General features: G+C 35.0%; 1 long non-coding RNA gene across 1 annotated transcript in view; it reads left to right on the forward strand.

The window, feature by feature from the left end:
- The window catches only part of LOC106616379 (uncharacterized), a 384,138-nt gene that overhangs the window by 129,600 nt on the left and 229,630 nt on the right, over window positions 1–24,908 (forward strand). The window lies entirely within an intron of this gene.

Below are 24,908 nucleotides of genomic sequence, written 5' to 3' on the forward strand. Positions count from 1 at the left end.
GCCCACCTAAGCTGATGTTCTTCCAGATAAATTTGAAAGCTAAGAATATTTGAAGGAAATAGTTATGTGTGTATGGATGTAAGCTTAGCCTTTTAGTTGGTAAAAAGGCCTCTTTCAAAATTTTAGGAGTATGTATGGTAAATAGGCCTAACGTAGTAATTTTAAATAGAATATATGAAATGTGTTCAAAGGAAAAGGTGAATTTTGAATTTGTTTTGAAAGGCATTTATTTATTCATCAATATTTAATTTGCCCCCTTTAAAATATTCCCCCTCGGATATAATACACTTGTGCCATTTTAAAATCCCCGAAGCACTTCTGAAAATCCCCCAGCCAAATCTGGTGAATGTGGTGGTTGAGGTATAATTACGGTTTTATTTTTTGCCAAAAAACCATGAAATTATTAACTCTACGACCCTTTGGCAGAAACTCATGATGCACCACACCATTGTAATTAAACAAAAACAGTGGACAAAATCTTCATATTTGATCGAACCTGGCGTGCCTTTTTCGGTCTTGACTCATCTGCCAGCTTCCAGTGGGAGGAACAATTTCGCTGCCACACGTTTCATACCCAAAATATTCGCGACCCCTAGGATGCTCATCGTCATCAACATCTTCTCTTCCTTCTATAAAGCGTTTGTACCACTTATAAACACTTTAAGTAAAGTGGACTCATCGAATGCCACAGTAAATATTTCAAGTGCCTTGGAGCACTTTATTCCATTTTGTCAAGCACATGATAAACATATGTGTCCGATTATAACAAAAACAAAATATCGATAATCGAATGTACGCAGCCCGCGAAAAATCAAAATTCACCTTTTCCTTTGAACACACCTCGTACACGGACCGAACTGTAGACTACAGTTACATATTCTTAAGCTTTGGTATGCCAAATTATAATAGCCTAAAAACTTTGAAAGTAAGCAAATGGAATCAACGAACGGTGGCAACCCTGCATATGTCGCAGTACAGTGTGTAAGCGTTAGAATATAAATTTTTTATTATAGGTACTATCTCCATTTGTTTGTACAAGTACTAGCAATACAAATTAGCATCAGATTTTCTTGTGATTCCATTCAAACAAACTTGACCTATGAGTCTAGGATTTGAATAGATATACATCGCTTCGTTACTGCACCTTAGTAATTTTTTAAATAAATTAAAATCTGGAGGAACTATGATTTTATCAGCTTAAATCCTCCATATGGTCTCCATAGATCCAATTTTAGATGTTAAAAGTTTTTTTTTTGTCCAAAAGTTTTCTTTTTTCTAATTTACAGTGTTTGCCCTTTAGCTAAGCAAAAAAAAAAATTTTTTTTCGCTCCACACTAATATATATTGCTTATTTGCCAATAATCTTAGCATTTTCTAGCTCGATTTCGACTCATGGTTTTGTTGTTGTTTTTGAAATGTCAAAATTTTCGGCTCCAATAGCTTAAGTAATGCTGGCTCAGAGCTGCTTAACTATTACCACCACCACCGACAGAACACCTCGTAAAAACAACAAATAGCCAAGCGACCGTGCAAGCTCACACAGGTTGAATGCTTTGCGCGCTGTTTGAGTATTCAACTTTTTTCACAACCTTTTTAATATGTGTGAGCCGAATTCTGAGATTTTTTATTCTGGCCCCACTGCAATAAGGTTGCACACTTACAAACCTACATGCACATCTACATACAAGGTTGTTGTAAGGATAAGGGTGATGTTTCTTGGCACCGTACATTTTGCGAAACGCCAATTGTCAAAGATAGCTGACAGATGACACACTATATTGGTTTTTTGTCTTTTCAGCTTTCGTAAGACTAAGTTCGAATCATCACCGAAACTTATCTACCGAAATTGAATAACACCGCTTTGACGGTTATGTGACAACTTCAAAGCATTTGTCTGTATATGAGGATTTTTGATCTATCTTAAGCAGTTTATAGTAACACGAGTTACCAGCGTACAACGACTTAATGTGATCCTCGGTTCGTATATATATAAATACCTAATGTAACATTACTAAGTTAGTAAATTACGCGGACTGTTAAATAGGATTTAGTGACCTCAGCATCTCTACGATGATTTAAAGTATACTCTATATTTTGATATAACAACGTGTTTTGGAAGAAAATCTGCTACTAGCTTGTGGAAATCCTACTTGCATGTAGTAGGGTAATAATAATTTTAAAGAATTCAATAGTTATACAAATAAGGGAATAGTTATACAATAGTCGTATATCTACAAGAGCAGAACCACCCTTATAAATTTACATACTCACGAATACATTATTGTACGTTTATGAGTACGTGATTCTGTGCTGCCATTTTGTTTGTTTATGTTTTCCTCTGCGACTGCTTAAATCTTTCACCAGGTTTTCGTGTGCATAATTAAAAAGAATTCTACAACTTAGAGACAGCATAATCATATAATCTTAATGAGGGTTTCATTGTGTATTTAAATGATGGAAAGCTAAATTAGGGTACTCAAATATAAGCCAAGGTATGTGTGTACTTATTATCTCTTAAATGTGCTGTTAAGGTTTTGTCAAATTTAATGAAAACATTAACAGAAATTGTAACGAAACATTTTTTTTACTCTTAAAAGGGTGCCAGTTCGGTGAAAAATTGTGAGATCGGAACGGTCTTATGTTTTCTATTTCATTAATACTTTAAAGTTTATAAATGTAGAATACTGGTCTGTTTTTTGCAAATTTTTTATAATGCAAAGTCTTCCACAGTAGCATTTTTGATGAAGTGTGGATAATATGTCTTGAATAGAAACTAAAACTGAATTGTTCACATTTCACGGAATACTTTAATGTTAAGTTTTATTTCTCATAAACAAATTGATTGATTCCAACTAACTTTGCCACCAAAGCAATTTCGTGTTCTAAAAAAAAAATTAAACCAACTTTATTTCCGCCATATATTAAATTCAAGTTCAATCAGTTCTTTGGATTTTCATAGAGTTTTAAAAGGGCTATCGAAATAAAGTATCATATATATGCCAAAAGTCTTCTTCTTTCTTTGCATTTATCATATTTCACATATACCTTTAATACTTTATAGTTTACTGAGACTCCGACTGTCGCTGTGAAATACATATTATACAAACACACAAATTTACCAAATAACGGTACTTTTGGAAAACAATATACATCAGGCGCAAGCAAATAAACAAGTAGTGTTGTATACACTATTATAAACGGTAATCAGAAACTTGGAAATTACACAAATTTGACTGATAGAAATTTGCTGAACACTCCATAAACTCACACGTATACATGTTATTACAGGTAAGCCGAAATTACTGTTAGCCACTGCGTATACGCAGCATGCAAAGTGATTGCCCAGAAAACAACAAATCCACAAAGAGGGAAAACTATGGACTGATAAGAAAAAATACCAAACTGAAAATTGAGAAACAGAAAAATTATTTCCACACGCAGGCAATTCGATAGTTACATCAAAGTGAAGTCTTGCAGTTACAATTTACACAAATATAATACACCAACACCTGCAAGCATGGAGCTTTCATGCAACGCTTCAATCAGTCGATGATCGAAAATGAAAAGGGCAAAACTGACAGCTTCGAAAGTTTACACACAATTCAGACATACATGCTTACATAAGCAAGCACTTACATACTTTTAGACCTTTGTTCGTAGTTACAAAATTTGTTGCTGTTCTTGTTGTTGTACGTCAGCACACATAACGCCAGCTGGAACAGCAGTATCTTTACAAATAGCTTTACAGACCAGAGGGCCTCAAATTCACCAACAAACCCTCCAACTCATTTCGGTTAATATCCACTACACCCATACTTATCAAATGATATTGTGCTCTGTTCATGGCATGAAGCATAGTGGTTGGCAAGGCTACCAATTTAAGCCACATGGTATTGGATAGGTTTTACTGCGTTTTGGCTTGGCAAAATTTCCAGCGCGCAATATTTATTTGAGCGAACTTTGTGGATTGTGGATAAGTTAGCTGCATTTATGGAGGCTTTCGGTTAATTGAATGTTGGATGATATGCAAGTAGAATGAATGAATCCAAAAATCCCTGCAATCATTAAGCTTGAATCCTCGATAAGAGGTTGGGCTCATCCTGTCTACATAAGGCTTTAAAGACACTATCTACTAAGTAGATAATTAAAAACATTAAATTTTAGTAAAAAAGCTGGCATATCTCGAACCAAATTTCATGATCATTATACGATTTTAAAGCGTAAGTCGAGCCGTGCCATCTAAAAGCATCGCTTGTCTAATATATATTTATCTTAGACCTTTCAATACGTTAGGCAAACAGCCGATTGGTTTCAGTACTTATCCATATAAAGTTTAAAATTATTTCGCTTACAATATTCAATATTTTCAGATCTACATATAACTATTTAGTTTCTTCTTGACATTGAAACAGTTTCTAAAGGCTTTTGACTTTCACGTCTCGTCATTCTTTAAATATACTTTTATTATACCAAAAGATATGTATTATTATTTATAACAAGATCAAGGAACTAGCACAAGGCAAATGTGTTTTATCATCAAATAAACAGTCAGTGCCCCAAATCTTAGTTTCGTAGTCAGAATTATAAAAATCTTATCAGCTATAGTATACGTATGTTTTAATTAAAATCGGAGGGCATACTTATTTTGCTGTCTTATGCAGGCGCACAGAAAGATAGTATTCACTGTTTCTGGCTGCAGTCAGTACTATTCAACCAAACTTTTGTACGAAACGTACGCTCTCTACAACTGCCGGCGCAGCTAAACGTATTGAAATCAGTAGATGTTCTTGGATATTTGTTTACACAATAGTCGCTGCTCCTGGTGCTATTGCCAAAATAATGGTGAAAACCTTCACTATACACACGTTTTGCACCAGCGCCAAAAAAACAACACTCCCGAAGACGGTCCATTAAGTTCCTAGTCTACAAAAAGCAAACAAACATTTTGAAATAATGGTAATTTATTTCTCCACATAGACAAATCTCTTTTAGCTCCTACTTCTGTAACTCAAAGGAATAATCCATAACGACATTAACCTCTTTATTCGAGTAATATTTTTACGATCCAATTACCTTTTCAAATATGGAAACAAAACGCAGTCCTCCTTATCGCTTAGTTGAGTCCACAGGCCCACTGCCTACTGCCTAAATTAATTTGTACATGTTGAATCGGCTGTCTGTCGAAACAAAATCATGGACTTTTGTCACGTTATCCGCTGTAATAGCCGTTTTGGGCAGTGGCTCGCTAATAAGGCGATCACGTTGAAACTCTTGAACCAATTTACGACAATCGGAATCGAAATGTCCTTTACGATTAAGTCACCAGGCGACATAGCCTTTTTTCTATTTTTTTTTAAATCAGTTTAAACGACATATTCTGCATGCGGTCAAAACAAATCTGAGAGTCCGAATCAGCTGAATTGTGCTACACGATAGTAAGTTTTATTTGCGTCAGTAGCGCTATCGGACGATGAGTCTAAGGACTTATCGTGTTCCGCTTTTATGTATTACCAATGCCATTAGATGAAGCTTTTTGCACGATGTTATGTGCGTGCTAACGGCAGCGTTGAAGATGGGTAGGCGGGCAGGCGTTGACAGCATTGTATGCATCAGACGTTGTCAATGCGTCCTTTTCATTGCTTTCTGTGTTGGTCGTTCACGGTATGTTTCTGTGTTTTGTGTAAAGTTTGTTGTTCCTGCCATTCGTTGCTGTTTTTATGGTCTGCACTGCTGCACTTGACGAGCCAAAAATTCAAATATCCAGCGAGAAATGAGTTTTTGCCTAGTATTCATTTCGTTTGGTCGCTCGGTTGGCCGCCTTGAAACGTGCAAGGATGTAATATATGCTCACACCCTTGAATATACATGGATGTAAACATATACATAACAAAAAAAACATACAAGAATGCGTACGTTTTTATATTTGTATAGCTTCTAATGGGACTGACGCTGCTGTGACGTTTGTTTGTTTTTCCAAACACCAGTCCGACCCAAGTCCGTTGCCAAGTATATGCTGCTGCCTTGCTACAGAGATCCAGAATGTATTATATAATGTATGTATGTGATACGCGGAGAGAAATAAAATTGAAGGCAGCTAAATAAGGGTTCCTTGGAAGAAGATGTGGATTGAAGTTGCAATAATAGCTTTGATAAGGTTTTACCTGTTTGGATGAACTGGAACCAAACTGAAAAGATAGTCATTGACTGCATTCAAAATCAACGCGGATAGTTAACATTCCGAAACTGACTTACGCTGGCGTCTCCGAACATTAAAAAGCGCTCTTAGCTTAGTAAGGAATGAGTGGCCTCGAAAACTTATGGCTCCCGAGTTTATAACACAAGTCTGACTACTATCCTAATAAAAGCAGTGAATTAAAATTTATCGCTCTGCTCACAGCTCAGCGAAGATGTCATGTTTGGACAAAATTTGATCTCTACATGTTCTTTTGTTTTGAATTGAATTGACTCCAAATAAAAAAGTTACGCCATATCTTAAGAAAGAAGTGATTTGTACTCTAAATACCACATACGCTGAATTAGCGTAGACGTTATAGACGTGTAGTTAAGTACCATGTTATAATATTATATTATTGTAAATGAAACAAAACAGTTAGACCCGTTTAATGCAGGATTGTTAACAATAGTTTAAGTAAAAGTATAAGTATATTTAGTTTAAAAATAAATGAAATACGATATGACTTCCGCTTGCTTTGCTTGTTTGGTAGAGCTGTCTCGTGCCAACTGACTACTTGCTGTCTGCCTTTCCACACCTCTGTCATCTGCCGTATTGCCATCTAACGTTGACACTATTTACGTTAAGAAGACATTTTTTGAAGAGAGCCTTAAATTAATGAGGAAGAGAACGGAGGAAATTTTTTTAATCCAGGTGATAAATCTATATAGCATCCCTCAAAGGGATCGTAGTATGCCAGCGGGCAGTGACTTTTTACTACATCCACAACTAATTCGAGACTACAATGGATATTAGACGAAAAGTATTATACCAGTTATAAAATCTATAAGTCATACTAGTTTGGAATAATGTTGCCACCAACTTAAATCGAATTGCCATCTAACGATAAAAAGAGGAACTGGGTAAAATATTAAAAATTTGTTCTAAGTGTAATGCGTTTAAGTAAGCCTTTTAGAAAATATTGAAAGGGTATATAATTTAAAAATAATTTGGGTTAGAGTTGCCGCCTTTCGTGAGTATGCCTTATCGACATTAGACTGGTAAAACTTTCCTAATTTTGAATTTGGCAAAAGGTATATAATAATAGAGATACCACTTATCTTAAAAAAGTTAGAAATTAACAAAATATTTAAAAAAGTGTTCTAAATTAGACCCTGATATTTGTTTATTGAAAATCAAATTAGTTTTTAAGCTTTATAAAATTAATAATAAACAAAAGTTAAATGACTTAGCTATGCCGAACATATAAAAGCCCTTATAAAACCACATCGCAACCTTCCGTTTTTACACCCATAACATTAAACATATATACATTACAGATTTTACTACCTTTGTAAGTGATGGAAAAGACAGCAAGACGCAAACATAATTTTCTTTCTGTCCTTCTGGATCAAGTTAAATATGAAATATGTTTATATTATTTTCTGCAAATTTATTCAGCATTGGCCTTTTATTAAATTTCAAGGCTTAGAGGTTTTTTAGGCTTGTGGCCACATATTTAGTTTAATTATTTCACAGACAACTGTACACAAATTTTTATAATGACTGTTTAACTTTTCAACCCTTTGTAAACATTCATTTTATTTTTCAGTTCCGCCATTAAAAGGATTTTAGAATTAATTTATGTTGCCTTTTTTGCAAAAAAGAGAGATTTGCAAACTCATACACACGGGTGTTTGCTACTCTATACTTTTTCAAATAAAGTGCTAATAGATAGTTCTATGCGTTGTTGTTGTAATTTGAGTAATTAATGCATTTGCAATGTGTTTGTTTTATTTCAATTTTATTTGCAGTTGTAAATCAACGCTACCAGCCGGAAGTGCCAATTCCAAAAGGTTTCATGTAGCAATTAATTAACTAAATGTTATATACCGTCGTTTGTAAAGGAGTATGTAACGTTACCATCAAAGCTGCATGTCGAATTTCAATATATATCCATCACTAGAAGGAGGTGAGTAGAAATTATTTATTTAACTAATTACAAGCACAGCGAATGGAGCAGCGATAAGATGTACCATAATTAATTTACAGTTAAGGACGATTAGTTATGTTTTCGAAGTGATTGTGATACACACCTTAGCTATCTAAAAAATCCGTTTAGAAATTACTTAACTCAACTGCAGTATAACTCAAATGGCTTGTCTAAGAATTTTGGGTTTTCTCGGCTGGAGTATTATAGCATACAATTAATATAGGTCACCTCATCCAACCCTTTTAAATTAAGGAACGCTTTGCCTTTTGTCGATATATTAGGTCAAGTAAAAAGTTCGTTCGGTTTTTATCTAAGAGATGGCGTTATTGTCCATAGTACTAGTGTTACGTGTCGCATCATGTCATACTATATGGTGCTGAAAACGTTTTTATTCGCGCTAAAAGTTTGTCTTTGACAGTTTTTCGATTGATTTACTCAGTTCGTTGTGAGCGCTCGTCAAAGATGGACACCAACAAAGAGAAAATTCGCTATATTTTACAATTTTTCTTCGATCAAAGCGAAAAAGCAGCCAAAGCGGCTGAAAACATTAATTTAGTTTATGGGCCCGATACTGTAAGCGAACGTGTAGCACAAAAGTGATTTGCTAGGTTCCGTTCCGGTAATTTCGATGTCAAAGATGCACCACGCGCCGGGAGGCCTGTCGTCGAAAATTGCGATAAAATCATGGAAATAGTGGGAAACAGACCGTCACGTGAGCACTTATTTAATTGCTGAGGAACTAAAGATAAGCCAGAAAACCGTTTGGAACCATTTGCATAACCTTGGATTCAAAAAGGAGCCCGATGTTTGGGTGTCACACGAACTAACGCAAAAAACATGATGGACCGAATTTCCATCTGCAAATCGCTGCAAAATCGCAACAAAATCGACCCGTTTCTGAAGCGGATTGTGACTGGCGATGAAAAAAGGGTCACTTACGACAACATCGAGCGCAAACGGTGGTGGTCAAAGCTCGGGGAAGCGGCCCAGACGGTGGCCAAGACCGGATTGACGGCCAGGAAGGTTTTGCTGTGTATTTGGTGGGATTGGCAAGGACTCATCTACTACGAGCTGCTCCCCTATGGCCAAACGCTCAATTGAGCCTTCTACGGCCAACAACTAGACCGCTTGAAGGCAGCAGAAGAGGCCATCGAACGCGCTTAATGGTGAGAAGTTGGCCTCAAGAGAGGCCTGTGAAAATTGGCTCTGGGAGTTTTTTGGCAATAGGGACGCAGTCTCCTACGAGAGGGGTATAATGAAGTTGGCATCTCGTTGGCAACAAGTTTACGAACAAAACGGCGCATATTTGATTTAAATCGGACAAATATACACAAAGTTATCATCTTTTGAAAAATCAATAAAAAACCGAACGAACTTTTTACTTTACCTAATACGATATATATATTATTGCACAGTGAATTCTATTTTCTTATAGTGATCTGCGGGTATTCAAGGAGTAGATACTCGGGTGTTTTCTGTCCAATTAGTGTACATGACATCTCAGTCTACTCCGGCGGTTTTTTTCAAAAAATTTTACCTGCATAATCCGAATACTTGTTAACCCAGTACTGAATTCCACCTTGAGCTCTTATTATAAGGTGTGTGAACCCATTTAAATATTGGTTTCGGTTCTATTCCATCTCCTTTACTTCAATAACTTTGTTTTACACATACTTCCATTTTCGGCACGGCATGAACATTTTATGGTACTGTTGAAAGTATAAATATCAAGAGACATGCAGGCATGTTTGCCGAAACTCACCTTGGTTCGTAGATAGTTGAGCTTAATTTTAATCTTTGGAAATATCCTTGGGAATAATATTGTGCCGTCCTCCGGCAAAGAATATGTTATAAAAATACCGAAAAGAAAACCGAAATGAAAATTAATACTGATTCAAGAAGTTGACAATTATTTTACCTCAACTGTTCTTGAATTGTGGTTATTTTTTCTGCTTCAACTCCAACCCAAGCTTTCAAAAACACATGTGAGTATCTAAGAGATTTGAAAATCATTAAAAATGTCGTCGTATTTTGTGTTATTAACTTTGCGGTAGTCATAAGTGAACGAGAACTTTTATAGTTAGATTTTGAAACAAGGAGCTAAACCGGAGCCAAGCATGCGAGTGTAAATTTAGTAATTCAGCAAGGCGAAGTGAAAAACGCTGAACAAAGGTTGTCATCCATCACCACAGTAAAACCGGTGAACTACAACCAACTGCGGGATCGTTAGCTAAAGAGTTTCTTCTACACGCTATACTTTTTGACTTCCATCGCCGATGCTACGAGTTTCGAGAGTTGAGAGTTTCAGCGCGGAAGACCCGCAACAACAAACGGCATATCCATTATCGAGCAACACGTTGCACATACCCCTGCTCAAAACTTTTTTATTATTATTTGCCAGAACCGACCAAAGCGATTTAAATTCCAAGTCACATATCCACAGCTTCAATAGGTTTGAATGTATGCGTGTGTGGATGAGTGCATATGTGTTTTTAGTATTATGTGAAAATAATTAGACAAGGAATCAAAAAATGAAAGCAGCACTAAAATAAATCAAATAAGTGATTTTATAACATACAGTATTTCCGCTAAAACGTAACCTCCTCATTAGTTTTAGATGGCAAAAATCATATGCTGCCGACCGGCGAACTTTTGGTGTACAACATCACAAGCACCGATGCGCACAAACTTTCTCGCTGCCATGGCACCCATGGCAAGCTGACGCAGGACTCCGTTGTGAGCAGCAATATGGGCAAAATTCAATTGACTGGTAATTTAACTGCAACAGCAACAACAGCAATAATAAATAGTGACGATGTAGCAACGCAAAAGTCATACACGCGTGACCTTACCACTCGGCAGTTAGTTGATAACCCAGTGAGTACGTATAGTTGTATGGTCTACCTATTAAACGTTTGCGACAAGAAACGCATAACTTAAGATTAAAATATACTATTTGATTAATTTAAAAATATTCTAATGACATACCTGCTGCTTTAGATGCCAGAAGCTCTAATTTATCTAAAGACGAATTCAAAAATATACAAATTATTAAAAGCAATCACTAAGCCTGCATTCACATATTTCCGAACTTTGTACGCTTCTTAACTTTAAGTTAATATAAACATACCAAAACCACCAGTGTGTGATTAACAGTTGCTTTTACGCACAATATTTTCAAGTATTGTTGCATCTATATACCGTCTACAGCATTTTAATTCTGTTGATGTTTGACTTGTGTGCTGGTCAAAGAATTAGATTGAATTTAAAAGTTTGTTATGTGAAAAAAAGGCGTGGTTGTCATCCGATTTCGCCGATTTTCACCGTGTATAATAGGAATGTTTAGATTCATTTAGACTTTACATTCCATTTGATCGCAATCCGTTGGGTACTTCCTAAGGTATATGATCGCCCACTTAAAGGTGCTCAATCGCCACTATCTAATTTTTACACCTGCTCTTTTAAGACTTTCCTTACCATCTTGCTTGCTTATCATTTAGGGGCCAAGGTCTCTTTTAAAACAAATTTAGCTTAAAGGTGTCCCTTGCTATTACGAAACCACCACCAAATTAGAGTTCAGTAAATGAGTGCTCGGTTATAGTAATAACACTTTATATGTTTTCTTTTAACGGCCCAGTCCGATTACGCCCATCTCCAATACCAACTTTTACTTTAAATTCTTACTCGGATTTCGACACCTGATTTTGCGAGAATATAAAAGCTTACAATTGTAAACACACGATAAATAAACAAAAAATACTTATTTGTTGTTGTTGTTGGTAGCATATGCATATATTATATATATCTTATACTTGTACATAATCTTTGTGACTTTTTGGTGTTTACGCTGTATTTGTGAAACACCGAGCAAAAAGAAATTTTCTGAGTCCGGGACGGTGTTTAAGACATTCTGCGATTAATTAAAATTTCAGTTGACTCCAATTTTAATGCGACTTTCATCCTGAAACTGTTTTTAAGAAACGCTCAGATTAATGGCATTTTGGTACAAAAACAGTGTTTAGAAAACTCAGACTTTGAAGTGAATTTTTAAAGTGTTTAAGAGAGTCTGGGGTATATGTAATTTTTTATGCGGAAACTTTGTTTAACAAAGTTCAGAGCTAAATAAAACTTTTTGCTGATAAATCGCAAAAGAGCTATCTCTTGTGCTAAACCCTAAATGGCTAGTAAACTCGAACTTATTGCAGTAAAATGTGAACATACGTATTAGCAGACAGGTCAGAGCAAGTGATCTATGCTGAGAGTTCTCTTTTTAGAGCCAAGCAACGGGTACATATGTTTAACACAATAGCTGCCGCTTGTTCGTATACATTATATTTAAATCTACATAAATATTTAATATTATTAACATACCGTTTTTAAAATTTCTTTTTTTTTGTAAAACGAAAAACCCTTCAAACTAACGAAATAAGTGCGCCAATTAAAACTGCCGTAAATGAAATTAATGTCAACAGATCAGAATTTAATATGAAAACGGAAACAAAAAATATCAGGAAGCACTTATAACTAACAACCACCTCCACTTACCTGCCGCACAAAATTTTGTGTGATGCTATCGGTCAGGAATACTTTCGAGGGAATGTCGTAAATATTTCCGTACAAGCTCACCGCCACATCTAGTCAAGCGTACTTGTGGGGAAGGCAACTTGGAATTACGACAAACACCACAAAATACGTAAGCAGGAAAATAATTCCACACACATGACTGCAGCAACTATCCCGTTGCACGCTGCCACCGACCGTGGTAGCCGACAGTGGTATGCGCACCTCAAAGGAAAAAGAAAAGAGCAGAAAATTGAGAACCAGAAAACCTAAAAAGCAAAAAGGCATAAATTAAACAATGGCAAAAGAAGGTAAAGCAAGAAAACCCAAGCAAAACGAAACCGAAACAAAAAAACATCTGTTAAATGTGAAAAGTTATTAGGGCATATAAGGGTGAGTATGAGGAATGAAGTCGGAACGGAACGCAGGAGACAGTAGAAATATTCAAGCATGCCGATTGGTCTGGGGGCAGTCAAACTGTAGCCAACTCGTGCAGTCAAGTGAAATGTGGCGGTTCGGTGCCAACGACCATTCCGGCATATACGTAACATGCCGAAAATACGTTTGCGCGTCTGTTTGTTGAGACAAGTTTTATAGTGTACACATATATATATATATATATATGAACTAATTACAGTTGAAACGCTACAGTACATTGACATGCAGCATTTTAATACTCCACGGCAGCCAGGCAGCATGGCAACAACATGACCAGTGGCATTAAAGTGTCATCGAATTTTCCACTTCACACCGAAGAGTGGTCAAATGTACGTGAAATACCGGGTTTTCCAATAGGAATGATATGAAGAAAATCACGCTAGTTGTTATGGAAATTTAAATGTTTTTTATTTGATTTGAAGTACAATCGATACAATTAAGTTCTGAATATAACATCATTCAAATGACCTTTATGACTTCTTTTGCAGGAAGCCATTCGATCAACTAAATTTTTGAGTACTTTTTCCACTTAACCCTTTGATGCCATTTGTTGCTTATATATTATATTTTCGATCACTGCTTCTACAGTTTTTGTTTTTTTTTGCAAACGGTTCTTTTTCCACTGAAGTGCACGTCAAGTATTCGTTTACAAAGAATCAGAGCAAAATATTTACAACTCTTTATTTGACAGCCAGTTGAAGTTGTGATCAGACGTGTGCAAAAAAAGTGAAAAAAATTCTTCGATTCAAATTTAAATAATTACCTTAATTTATTATATATAATAATATTACGTTGTAATTTTTTAACAAAAAGTGAATTTTATCATAAAAAACTGGTAAGAAAATAAACTGTAATTTACAAAACTTTAAAAAATTTTTTTTTTTTTAGTCAGTAATTTTTGAACACAATGTTGCTTATAAGCATATATATAATTCTATATAGGTAAAGAGGAAAGCAAAAACGTTGAAGTAAATTTGATAGCAAGAATTCTTGAAGATATTGATGATAAAGATGAAGAAGTGGAAAAGGAAAAGGAGGCAGATAATGAAAAGATGGTAACGGAAATTTTTGAAAAAATTAATTTGGAGAGTTTGAGGTGGAATAATACGAGCTTACCTGTTGGCGAAAATAAATAGAAAGAAAAAATAATATTCGGAATTGTCCAAGATCCAATAAACTATTTCATTGAGTTCTTCCATGATGATATTATATGCAAGATTTGCAACGAAACAAATCTTTATTCGATGCAAACGAAAGGCATAGTGCTAAATTCCTTGCCTTTCAAGATTAAACGATTCTTTGGCTTATTACTATTTTTAGGCGTTATACAAGTTCCAAATCTGCGGATGGCTTGGACGCCCACACACAGATTATCAGCTGTTTCCGATTCTCTCTCAAGAATACGTTTTGAGAAAATAAGAGAAGCATTTCATATAAATGATAATACTCAACAGACGGAACGTGGATCACCTAATTACGACAAACTATTACCCTATGAAGCCCAACAAGTGGGGTTTCAAAATGTTTACAAGAGCTGGAGTATCAGGTATTGTATACGATTTTGCTCTATATGTTGGAGAAGGAATATGCCCATCTTATGGATTAGGGATCTCATCAGATATTGTGGTGCACTTAGCTTCTAATGTTCCACGAAACAAAAATGTTTAATTATTTTTTGGTAATTGGTTCGCTTCCATCAGCCGGATGACTGCACTAAGAGAAATGGGCATATTCTCAATAGGAACAATTCGAACCAATCGACTAAAAACTGTTGCGTTATGGCTGAAAAGAACCTCATGAAAAAAAGGTCGCGGTTCGTATGATTTTAAATATGAGACAGCACACAATTTAGTGGGCTGTCGCTGGTATGACAACAAGAGCGTTCAACTAGTTTCAAATTATAAAGCTGAAAATCCTGTTTCTGAAGGCAAGCGCTGCTTTCGAAAAAAAAATATATATATAAATATACCTAGACCAGCTATTGTCGAGTGCTATAACAAGCATATGGGAGGCGTAGACCTGACATGTTGTGCGAGTTATATAAAATCAACCACCTTTCTAAGAAATGGTATATGCGAATTGTATATTGGTGCGTACAGCAGTAGTCAATAGCTGGTTGTTATACAAAAGGGAGCTCAACAACGAAGTCGGAAGGACAAAACATATGTCTTTGCTGAATTTTCAATTGATGATAGCAAACGTCCTTCTAAACGCGTCTGATACTGCCCCAATCAACCAACGTAAAAGAGGTCGTCCATCGTCAATCCTTTTCAGAATGCTGTCAAATTCACCATCACAAACTCTAGCATCGTCTAACATATCCGACGCTTCTTCTTCTTTTAATTCAACGCCATCAACAAAACGAAAATATATCTCTGAACCTCCAAAATACATGCGCTTTGACGGATCACTTATCTTGCAACCCAAAAAAAAAAATATCTTTGTATCCTATAACACATGAAATGTTTTCAAAAATAATAAAAGTTACATAAAATATCAATACTCTACTGTTTCTTTAATATGTACTAAAACGGCTCAATGGGTGAGATACAAACTTGAAATTGATATCAGTTCGTATATATGGCTCAACAAATCAACTCATGTATTCAAAATATTTTTAGCCACGCCCACTTTAATTGTGACATTAAAGGGTTATTCAAGTCATGTGTCATGAATAGCACGTTCAATATTAACTTCTAAAGCTTGAACCGAGTCTAGTTTATTGCTAAAGCCAATGACTACAAATTACTCCACAAGAAGTAGTCCAGTAGTGTTATATCACAACTTCTTGGACGCCATTTAATGTCACAATTTTTTAAATGATCGAATCTCTAAACTTTTCTCGCAATAATTCGGTTGTTGCCCGTGCTGTATGTATATTCTTCCAATTGCAGCCAACCCAATTGGTTATCGTCGATCTATACCGCTCTTCAGTGACAGTAACGGGGTCATTATTTTCATTTCCAAGTAAAAGATAGAAAAAAGTCCATGATTCCACCCGTCCAAAAACCACACCAAACTGTCAATTTACGTGAATGTAATGGTTGTTCATGAATAATTAGTGGATTTTCTTCGCTTCAGAATCGACAGTTTTATTTATTTATCGCACCACTCAGATGAAAGTGAGCCTTATCGGAGAAGAAGATTTTCTTAAAAATATCGTTATCGTTTTCAAGTTATTCCAAGGCAAAATAAGCAAAGTCATAACGTTTACGGCGATCCAATGGCTTCAGTTCTTGAGTGAGAACAATTTTATTCGGATGCAAGCTCGAATCCTATTTCAAAATCCGCCAGGTTGTGTTTAGAGACAGTCCCAATTCTTGAGATCGTCTTGCAATCGACAAAGTGCGGTCTTCAGCAACACTGAACGGCAGCAATATTTTCATTACTTTGAGCGGTTCTTTGTCTTCTTATTGGCACTTGAATATTATCTAAAAAAAGTGTACGCTCAGCACAAGTGGACGATTATTACGACCATAAAATGACAAAAGCCTTCAAAAAGTTGCAATTGGAGAACGATTATTTCGGTAAGAAGGTTGACGTTGTTCTTACGTATATCTTTTCACGATGAAATTGTAAAAATTGCTGAATACAATGAAATTAAACTACAGATCATGACATATTACAAATGGCCGAAACGACACTTAGAAATCATATCATCCAATTCCATCCATTCCATAGTTAACAATACAAACATATTTACTAGGTAAAGAACATGCATATATTCATATATACTTAAATAGGTGTATATGTACATATTTTATCATATATTGGTGCTAAAAATTCATTTACTGTCACTGTCATTGCTAAAATGAGAAACTTACGATATATATTGCTTACTATAACTTTACATACAAGTACATAAGAATGAAATTTCCAGTCATAACTGACAAATTGCAGCTATGATAGCTTTGCAGTCCTAACTGACAATTTTCAGTTTTGATGGATTTATGATCAACAATGACTAAGGAAAAGGCATGAGAATGAGCAGTATAGATATATAGTGAATCAATTCCGAATATCGATATGTTTAAGAGAGATGCAAAAGCACACACATGCGTTTGCTTAAATTAGATTTTGCACAAGGCTCTTAAGAAAATGATGGAAACTTTGTTCTGCGCCCTGGAAACATTTTTTCAGCTGTGACTGTCATATTACCTGTAGGGATCCTATGTCGCGTGACAGTATATACCATAATATCATGTACACATACTTTTAGTTTATTAAGATAGAATTAAGATTGTATATGAAGAGCAAAGAAAACCATAATAAAAGCAGAATGAATATATAATATTCTCACTCGAATACAAGTGTTTATATTCAAGGCATTAACCAATCCATTTATCCATAAGAGATTTTGAGATCCTCTGACATCAACCTGATGCCAACACTTGGAAGTTATAGACATTAACAGAGGTGAATGGACGACTCGCACGAGACAAGTTTTCGATGACTTCACGACCTGCACTGAATGTTTGAATGATTGGCAATCCAACACCGAAAATTGTGTGACACTTCAATGGATTCACTCTACCTAAATGTAAGTATGGCAATCCTATTCGTTTATTTATTTAACCTGTAAAAATATAATTAATAAATTCATATTTATGGTACAAATGTTGGCTCAACTTATGAAATATGCAAGCATTTTAGCCTCCCTGCGGGCAATATTCAGTATAAGAGCTCCTATTAACTCAAGAACTATCTACATCAAAGTAATATATCTAGAATCTAGCTCATGTATCTAGAAAGTGGTTAGTCTTCACAGCCGCTCTCGTTGGCTTTGCGCAACAAAAGTTCTTTAGATAAAATTAAAAAAAAAAATAGAGGAACATTACTAACGCTATTCCTCACCTGTCAGTTAGGTTGCTCTACTGATGGCGTGGCGCTTCCGAATTTTGTTGCCACTGCAAGCGTCTTCATACTTCAAATACAGTTTTTCCTTCTGCGAATATTGCATATAGGAATACATCCATGGGTATAATATTCACATATATAAGTAAGTGTGTGAGCATTGTGAAGCATTAACGCGCGATTGCTGTCACCAACAACTTTGAATATAACATATTGTAGAGAAAATACTTGTCAGGCACCATCAGACTAACTCTTAGGTACTCACTTATACTTAAACATGCACACACAATTGATAGTAAAGTGAACTTTGTATCTCATCGTTGGGTGATGAACGTTAGAAACCACTGTTGGTATACCATATGCAAGGTATGTACCACACACTTGTGATGGTGGTGAAGCATAGAAATGCTGGAAATACTTTCGAACTTCAATACCAACTAAAAACCTCTATTCTATTGGCCACGGGTGCGAGGCAACACGAAGACAGCCGCAAGAAGTGTTTGCGTATGCACACTTGCCTTCATAGTGAGGAATGTCAGAAGTTGAGCTCGGGATCACGATCGGGTACGGGTTTGTGTCTCCGGATTCGAGTTGCAGTTTTTAAATATTGTCGGTAAATTGCAACTTCTTGACTATGGAATCGATATTTTTATTTATTTCAAAAAAAGCGACAGTTCAATATATAATAAAAGTCATGCGAGTAATCCTAGTGCCAAAAACTCTGCCCAAAAGGACATTAAAAAATTATATTGTATTTCGAGACTAGACGGTTATATACTACTGTAAACTCAGTAGTAGAGCTCCTATAAATTAAGATATTATCTTTTATCTATTTTTGGTTGTTCTGGAAGTTATCAACCTTGCATAGTCTTCCACGGAGTTCTTGACTAAAAGGCTCGAATTTTTGTGCAATTTGGCGAGTATAGAGCGAAATAGCATAGAACCAGTAAGTCATAACCGAACCAGTCATAAACTCGTCACAGCTTGTTCACCATATCTATTATGTTTGTCTTTTGTTACTAAGTTGTTCGATACTTGAATTGTATTTCAATTTGTTTCGACGAAGGAACAAAAATTAGAATTCTCCTTCATTACTTCAGAATAATTTTTCATTATGACTACGCTCGAAAGATTGATAAAAAATTCTATTTAGTTTAGTTACTCTTTCTTTTTTCTCTTTCTTCTAAAAATTTCTATAATTTTTAACTCCGAATCTTCAGCCATTATCAGATTCAGTTTCAAAAGTAATAAACTTCAGTTAACCTTAAACTGTTACTAATTTGTGTGATTTATTGTACTGTATCAAAATCCTAGCAACGAAAATAACTTTTTCCATCTGATTTTGATAATAAACTTTACATTTTTATTTAATTAAAGTTTTTCAGAGCATCGTTAGACGTTTTTATTACACCCGAGAGTTGTCTCTTAGTAAAAATTCTTATAGATTTTAAATTACGAATAATTATTTTTTTCATTACACCGTGGAGTATTTTTTTTTTTTCAGAACTAACTATAATTCCAAAGTTGTAAGAGTACGTTAGAGTAAATTGTTCAGTATTTGCATCCCTAGAGATCACACATCGTCTTTAGCATTTGCCATCTATGCGTTAGTGACAGTGTTGCTTTACAAGTTCCGAAAGCAGCTCTTTCCGATTTCTCTCTACACTTCACTTACGTGTTAGTGCTCTGCGTATGCTGCATATTATTGTTGTTGACGCTTTCGTTGTTGCTGTAGTTACTGGCGGCTGCTGGGACAAGCGTCAGGCGAGTATTTTACATAAATCGCATTTTGATGTCATGCATGAAAGGATACGCAAATTAAAGTCATCGTCAGAGCTGTGCACATTCAAATTCCCCAATGCATCCATCTTAAAACGTACGCACTGCAACTTTTTAGTACACGGAATACCAACACATATGTTTCTCACTATGCCAAGCTTTCAAGGCCCGTCTAGTCTGGCGCAATACTATTACATAGCGATGTGTACTGTAAAGCAAGAAATGTTAAAGAAGTTGCGGCTGCGTTGAATGTACCGGTTGCGGTGGTTGCGCTGCGCTGTTGCTTTGGTGCATTGCGTCCATGCTCTTACGGAACTCGGAGCAGCAAAGAATTTATTTGGGATAAGACAGCTTGAAAACTACTACCGGAAAGTTCAACCAATATTACTTTTGTTTGGGTTGTAATTAATGGTTTCCATTGTACAGATTAGCTGATGTGCGTTCCGATATATGCGACAACAATTTAGAAGGAAAACCCCAAATTTGCCTTTGAACAATTCCAATATTTAAGCAATATTCTATGAGAATTTAAATTCTTGAACAATAATGTATAGAAAAAGTTGTCTTACTTAATATAGAACTTGTGACAGTTCATTCGTCAGGAAAATGTCTGCGAGCGTGAGTTTGTGAACGTCATGCCGAAGTTAGAAAGAAAAACTCCTGGGGTTATATTATTACTACAGCCAACAATTAAAATACTTTAATCATCTGCATTAAAAATATTTCCTTGCAAAATTATCGACAGATACGTAGCTTTAACCCTTTTGTGGATATATAAAATTTTTATAAATTATTTATCTTGAAATATTAAAAATCTTTTGCAATCCCATAATATTCTATAAAATTTTTATTTGATATAGAAAATAGTTATGTAATGGCTATCTTGCTTTATTATTCTGAGTCTCTATGAAATTTGGAAATTTATTTTAATATTTAACCTTGAGCCAACCTATGTTTATTATACACCATGAGTTGCTCTAAACTCTGAATTCCACATTTGGCATTTCCCAACTGGAAAAATTGTCTCATGATTGGCCAAAATCTGACAAAGTTTGGTGACGTTACAAGCCATATATCGACATATATGCGCTCAAGTCAGAGGATGACGGGAATACGAGTGCAAAGAAATATCGCCGGCAGGTGAAGCATCGCACTGGAATATCTACGGTGAGTGAAGCTAATATAAATACAAATCTGCATACATAAAAATACTAGTAGGTACATATGAGACCACGAGAGTGATTGCCAGAATGTGCTAAAATACTTGAAAATTCCGTCTGTCATTTCGCCGAAATACATATTTTTTATTTGTTTACATATTGAACTTATTTACACATTTGGTTACTCATATAAACTCTCGTACAGGTCTGCCATTTGTGCGTATGATGCCGAAACTATCTGCTGTTGCTGGTAAGACTTTTTTTTTGCAAATATTCTGTGGCAGGGTATACAATCGACAGCATCATTATAGAGAAAGGTAAGCATGCATACAGAAGTTCATGTTTATTAATTTGCAAGCTCACATAAATATGTGCATGATATTTACATGAACTTTGGTGACATCTCAGTGTTACGGCTCCACCGTTGGTCGGTCACACTGTGATGAGGACCTTACTATTGATGTTCCCTTTCTGCGGGCCCTTTCGCTCAACAAACTTTTGCATGTTGTATAGAGTATTGTAAAGAGTATGAGTGTCGCTTCATATTTCTCAGAAAATGTAGTCCTTTTAGTTCGTGACTTCTTAAAAATGGTTTTGACGACATCTTTTTATGTAACAATAGCATCACTTTCGTTCGCAGTAGCGTCAATTGAAAATTGGCTGCCTATAATATTTGAGATATTTCGGTTGTACGTGGTGTGTTAAAAAAATTACGAGAATTTTCGTTTATTGTAAAAATATTTATTCATTCATCCACATTACTGTTGTCGCCTTCAAAATAATCTCCATTTGATATTATGCACTTATGTCCGCTTTTCATCGATTTTCATATATCTTGTAAATCGACAGCCCTTTAAGGTTCTCTTTATTTTAAACAAAGATCACTAAGCTTATGAAAGATACTTCTCAACTTAACAGCTTGTGCAGACAAAGAAAGCAATGAATATAGCTGAAAATTGTATCGTACTTCAGGGGTATGCATGTATTTCAACATATACGATAGAAAAAATTGACTGCCCAAGCCCGCGAAATATATTTGAAATATTTTAATAAGATTTTACTCGATTTTACCCTTGGTGCCTCAAAATTGAAATGACCGTTACAGAAAAAACTTGAATGTATAACCATTTTGTTTGAGATCACTTCTGGTTTTCGAACTGGTGCCTTTTAAAATGTTTGCTCGTCCAGCAACCAACCGATTCTACTCAGGACATCCTATTTTATCGCTATTTAAGTATGCCAAATCGCATAGATTTGTTTTTATTCAAGTTGTCAACAGCCAAGTTTCGAGAATCGGGTGAAGAGAGAACAATTCTCTGTAAGTTTAGATTAATGAAGAGTAAAAGCTTTTCTGAATGCAAATGCACAATGACTTGGTAATTCTACGTAAAAAGAACCACCGTATTGTTAATTTAAATATCTAAAAGCACATGTTTGTTTTGTTTCTATTACGTCACTCACTCTTACATGTAATATGGTATATAACAGCGTGTTCAGAACGGACTCCTACTCATCGAGAATATACAACGTACCGCCGATCAGGGTACCTATACGTGCATCGCCCCCAACAAGCATAACTACACGGCGCAACTTACGGTGGAGGTGAATTTGAAGTTGAGGTAACAGTTGATGCGGCGAAAATGTTGATGTTGGTATTGCTATTCTAATTTGCGACCCATGTTGAGTGTCTGCAAATTCGGGTGTTCCATTAGACTAATTCTAATTTGTCTGGAGTAGTTAATGAAATACTGCAAAATGTTGAAATGTGTGCGCCGAGTAACAAATGAGTTTTAGTAAATATTGAAATTTGTATATACAACAATACGAAAAAAAAGAAATAAAACATACATTGAAACCTGCAAATACTAAAGAATGCTTTTCATATTATAAATCGCTGAATTTAATTGTTCTTGATTTGGTGTAATTGTGTAATTTGCATGGTTTTAAAGTCTTCTGTTTGAATAAAAAAATTTTAATTGCAAGATGTTTTCACATATTCACTTACGATATATTTTACCAATAAAATGTTGATATGCTATTTTAAATAATAAATTTTGTTGTATTTCATAAATTTGAAGGAGATTTAATCTACAGGTGCTTTGAGAAACTAAAAACAGGAAATAAGATTTTGAAAAAGTGTAAGTCCAATGTTCAAGGAAACTATTTATGAGTCTTTCCTTTCCCATCACCAGTAAGTTCATTGCTCGTCATAAGTCAAAGAAGAGGTGGACAAAGATACCTGTGGGCTGATCTTGTTATTGTTATTGGTCAATACTTTCTAACATACATATGAGGAGATAAACTTACAATGCATTATCGCTAATGTAATTAATGAAACCAGTAAAAACAAACGTTAATTTCGAGTACACCGAAACTATAATACCCTTCGTAAATACAAAATATTCCTTACAAGAACTTGATACCGTTCGTTCAGTGGTAAGGCAGCTTAATGCTATCGTGATTTGATCTAAGCTATTTCTTCGGAGATTGTATTATCGATTTAGATTATAGTCTATGCCAAATTTCTTGAAAATATCTCGTCAAATGGAAAAGTTTTCCATACACCTAAGCATTTGATTTCGATCGTTCAATTGGTAAGGTAGCTATATTCTGTAGTGATTCGATCCAAACTATTCCTTCGGAGATTGTTTTATTGCCTTAGATTATAATAAATTTCTTGAAGATGTCTCGTATAAGCACTTGATTCCGATAGATCAGTTTGTATGACAGCTACATGCTAGAGTGGTTCCGACAAATGAACAGCTTTTGGGGAGAAAATTACGTGTGCAAAATTTCAGATCGATAGCTCAAAAACTGAGGGACTAGTTTGCTTATATACAGACATACAGGCGGACAGATAAACCGACATGAGTAAATCGACTCCTTTCGTCATGCTGATCATTTAAATATACATTTTATAGGGTCTCCGACATTTTCTTCTGGGTGTTACAAACATTGTGACAAACTAAATACAGGATATATTTAGTTCACGGTATAAAAAAAGAGACTCTTTAACTTTGATGTTATTGTCATAAATGATTTTGGTGTAGCAGTTACACCAATTAGCGCAGTCTAAGAGATAATAAGAATTCTTTAACTAGATGAAACGAAACACCAGCGAAAGAAAAGATGCTAAATGATAAACAGATAGGGAGTAATGTGACTGTAGATTTCTGTGAATCGCTGAAGCCGGGTTCAAAATTAATAATTTAATGTAAAAACCATCGAATTTTAGCACACAGAAAGTTGACACGAAAGCTTTACAAAACTATAGAGTAACCAAGAAAAACTGTCAAGATCTAGCAGCTTATTAAAGTAAAAATTGGCCGAGACGTAAGCATATCTATGAAAAAGAAAACTCAAGATGGCTCAACGACGATGTATTTGACGTCTCTTATTGGAGAGAACAAAGCTACTGAAAGAGCTTTATAAATATGACAGCATATGTTTTAAGAAACTGAAAAAGGGCACTTAGAGGTTTATGAAATATTAGCTATCATAATAAATTCAAAAGTTCCTTATTGCCTCAGCTTATTGTCTGCAATAATTTTGTTAAACTAGATAAAAAAAGGTTGATACAAATTTTATAAAATGTCATTTGTATAAGACTCTCAACTCAAATCTCTACATACATATTAGGGTGGAGCGAAAAAAAAATTTTTTTTGCTTAGCCTAAGGGTAAAATTTGTGAATTATAAAAAAAGAAAATCTTTTGAATAAATTTTTTTTTTAACATCCACTCACTTTTAAAGGAAAGTTTCGAGTGAAAATTTATGTATCGTAAACAATTTTTGATAAGTGTTTTAGAAGCTGTGGAGAGTCCTCTTTTTGGCCAATTAAAAACCGTTAAATATGGTAATTTTTATATAAATGTGAAGAGTTTAAACCAAAAAAGTTTTTTTTGTAAAAAAAAATTTTAACTCGGAATTTACTTTGAAAGTGAGTGGGCCAA

This window comes from Bactrocera oleae, chromosome 3 (assembly GCF_042242935.1).
Source record: "Bactrocera oleae isolate idBacOlea1 chromosome 3, idBacOlea1, whole genome shotgun sequence".
NCBI lineage: Eukaryota > Metazoa > Arthropoda > Insecta > Diptera > Tephritidae > Bactrocera > Bactrocera oleae.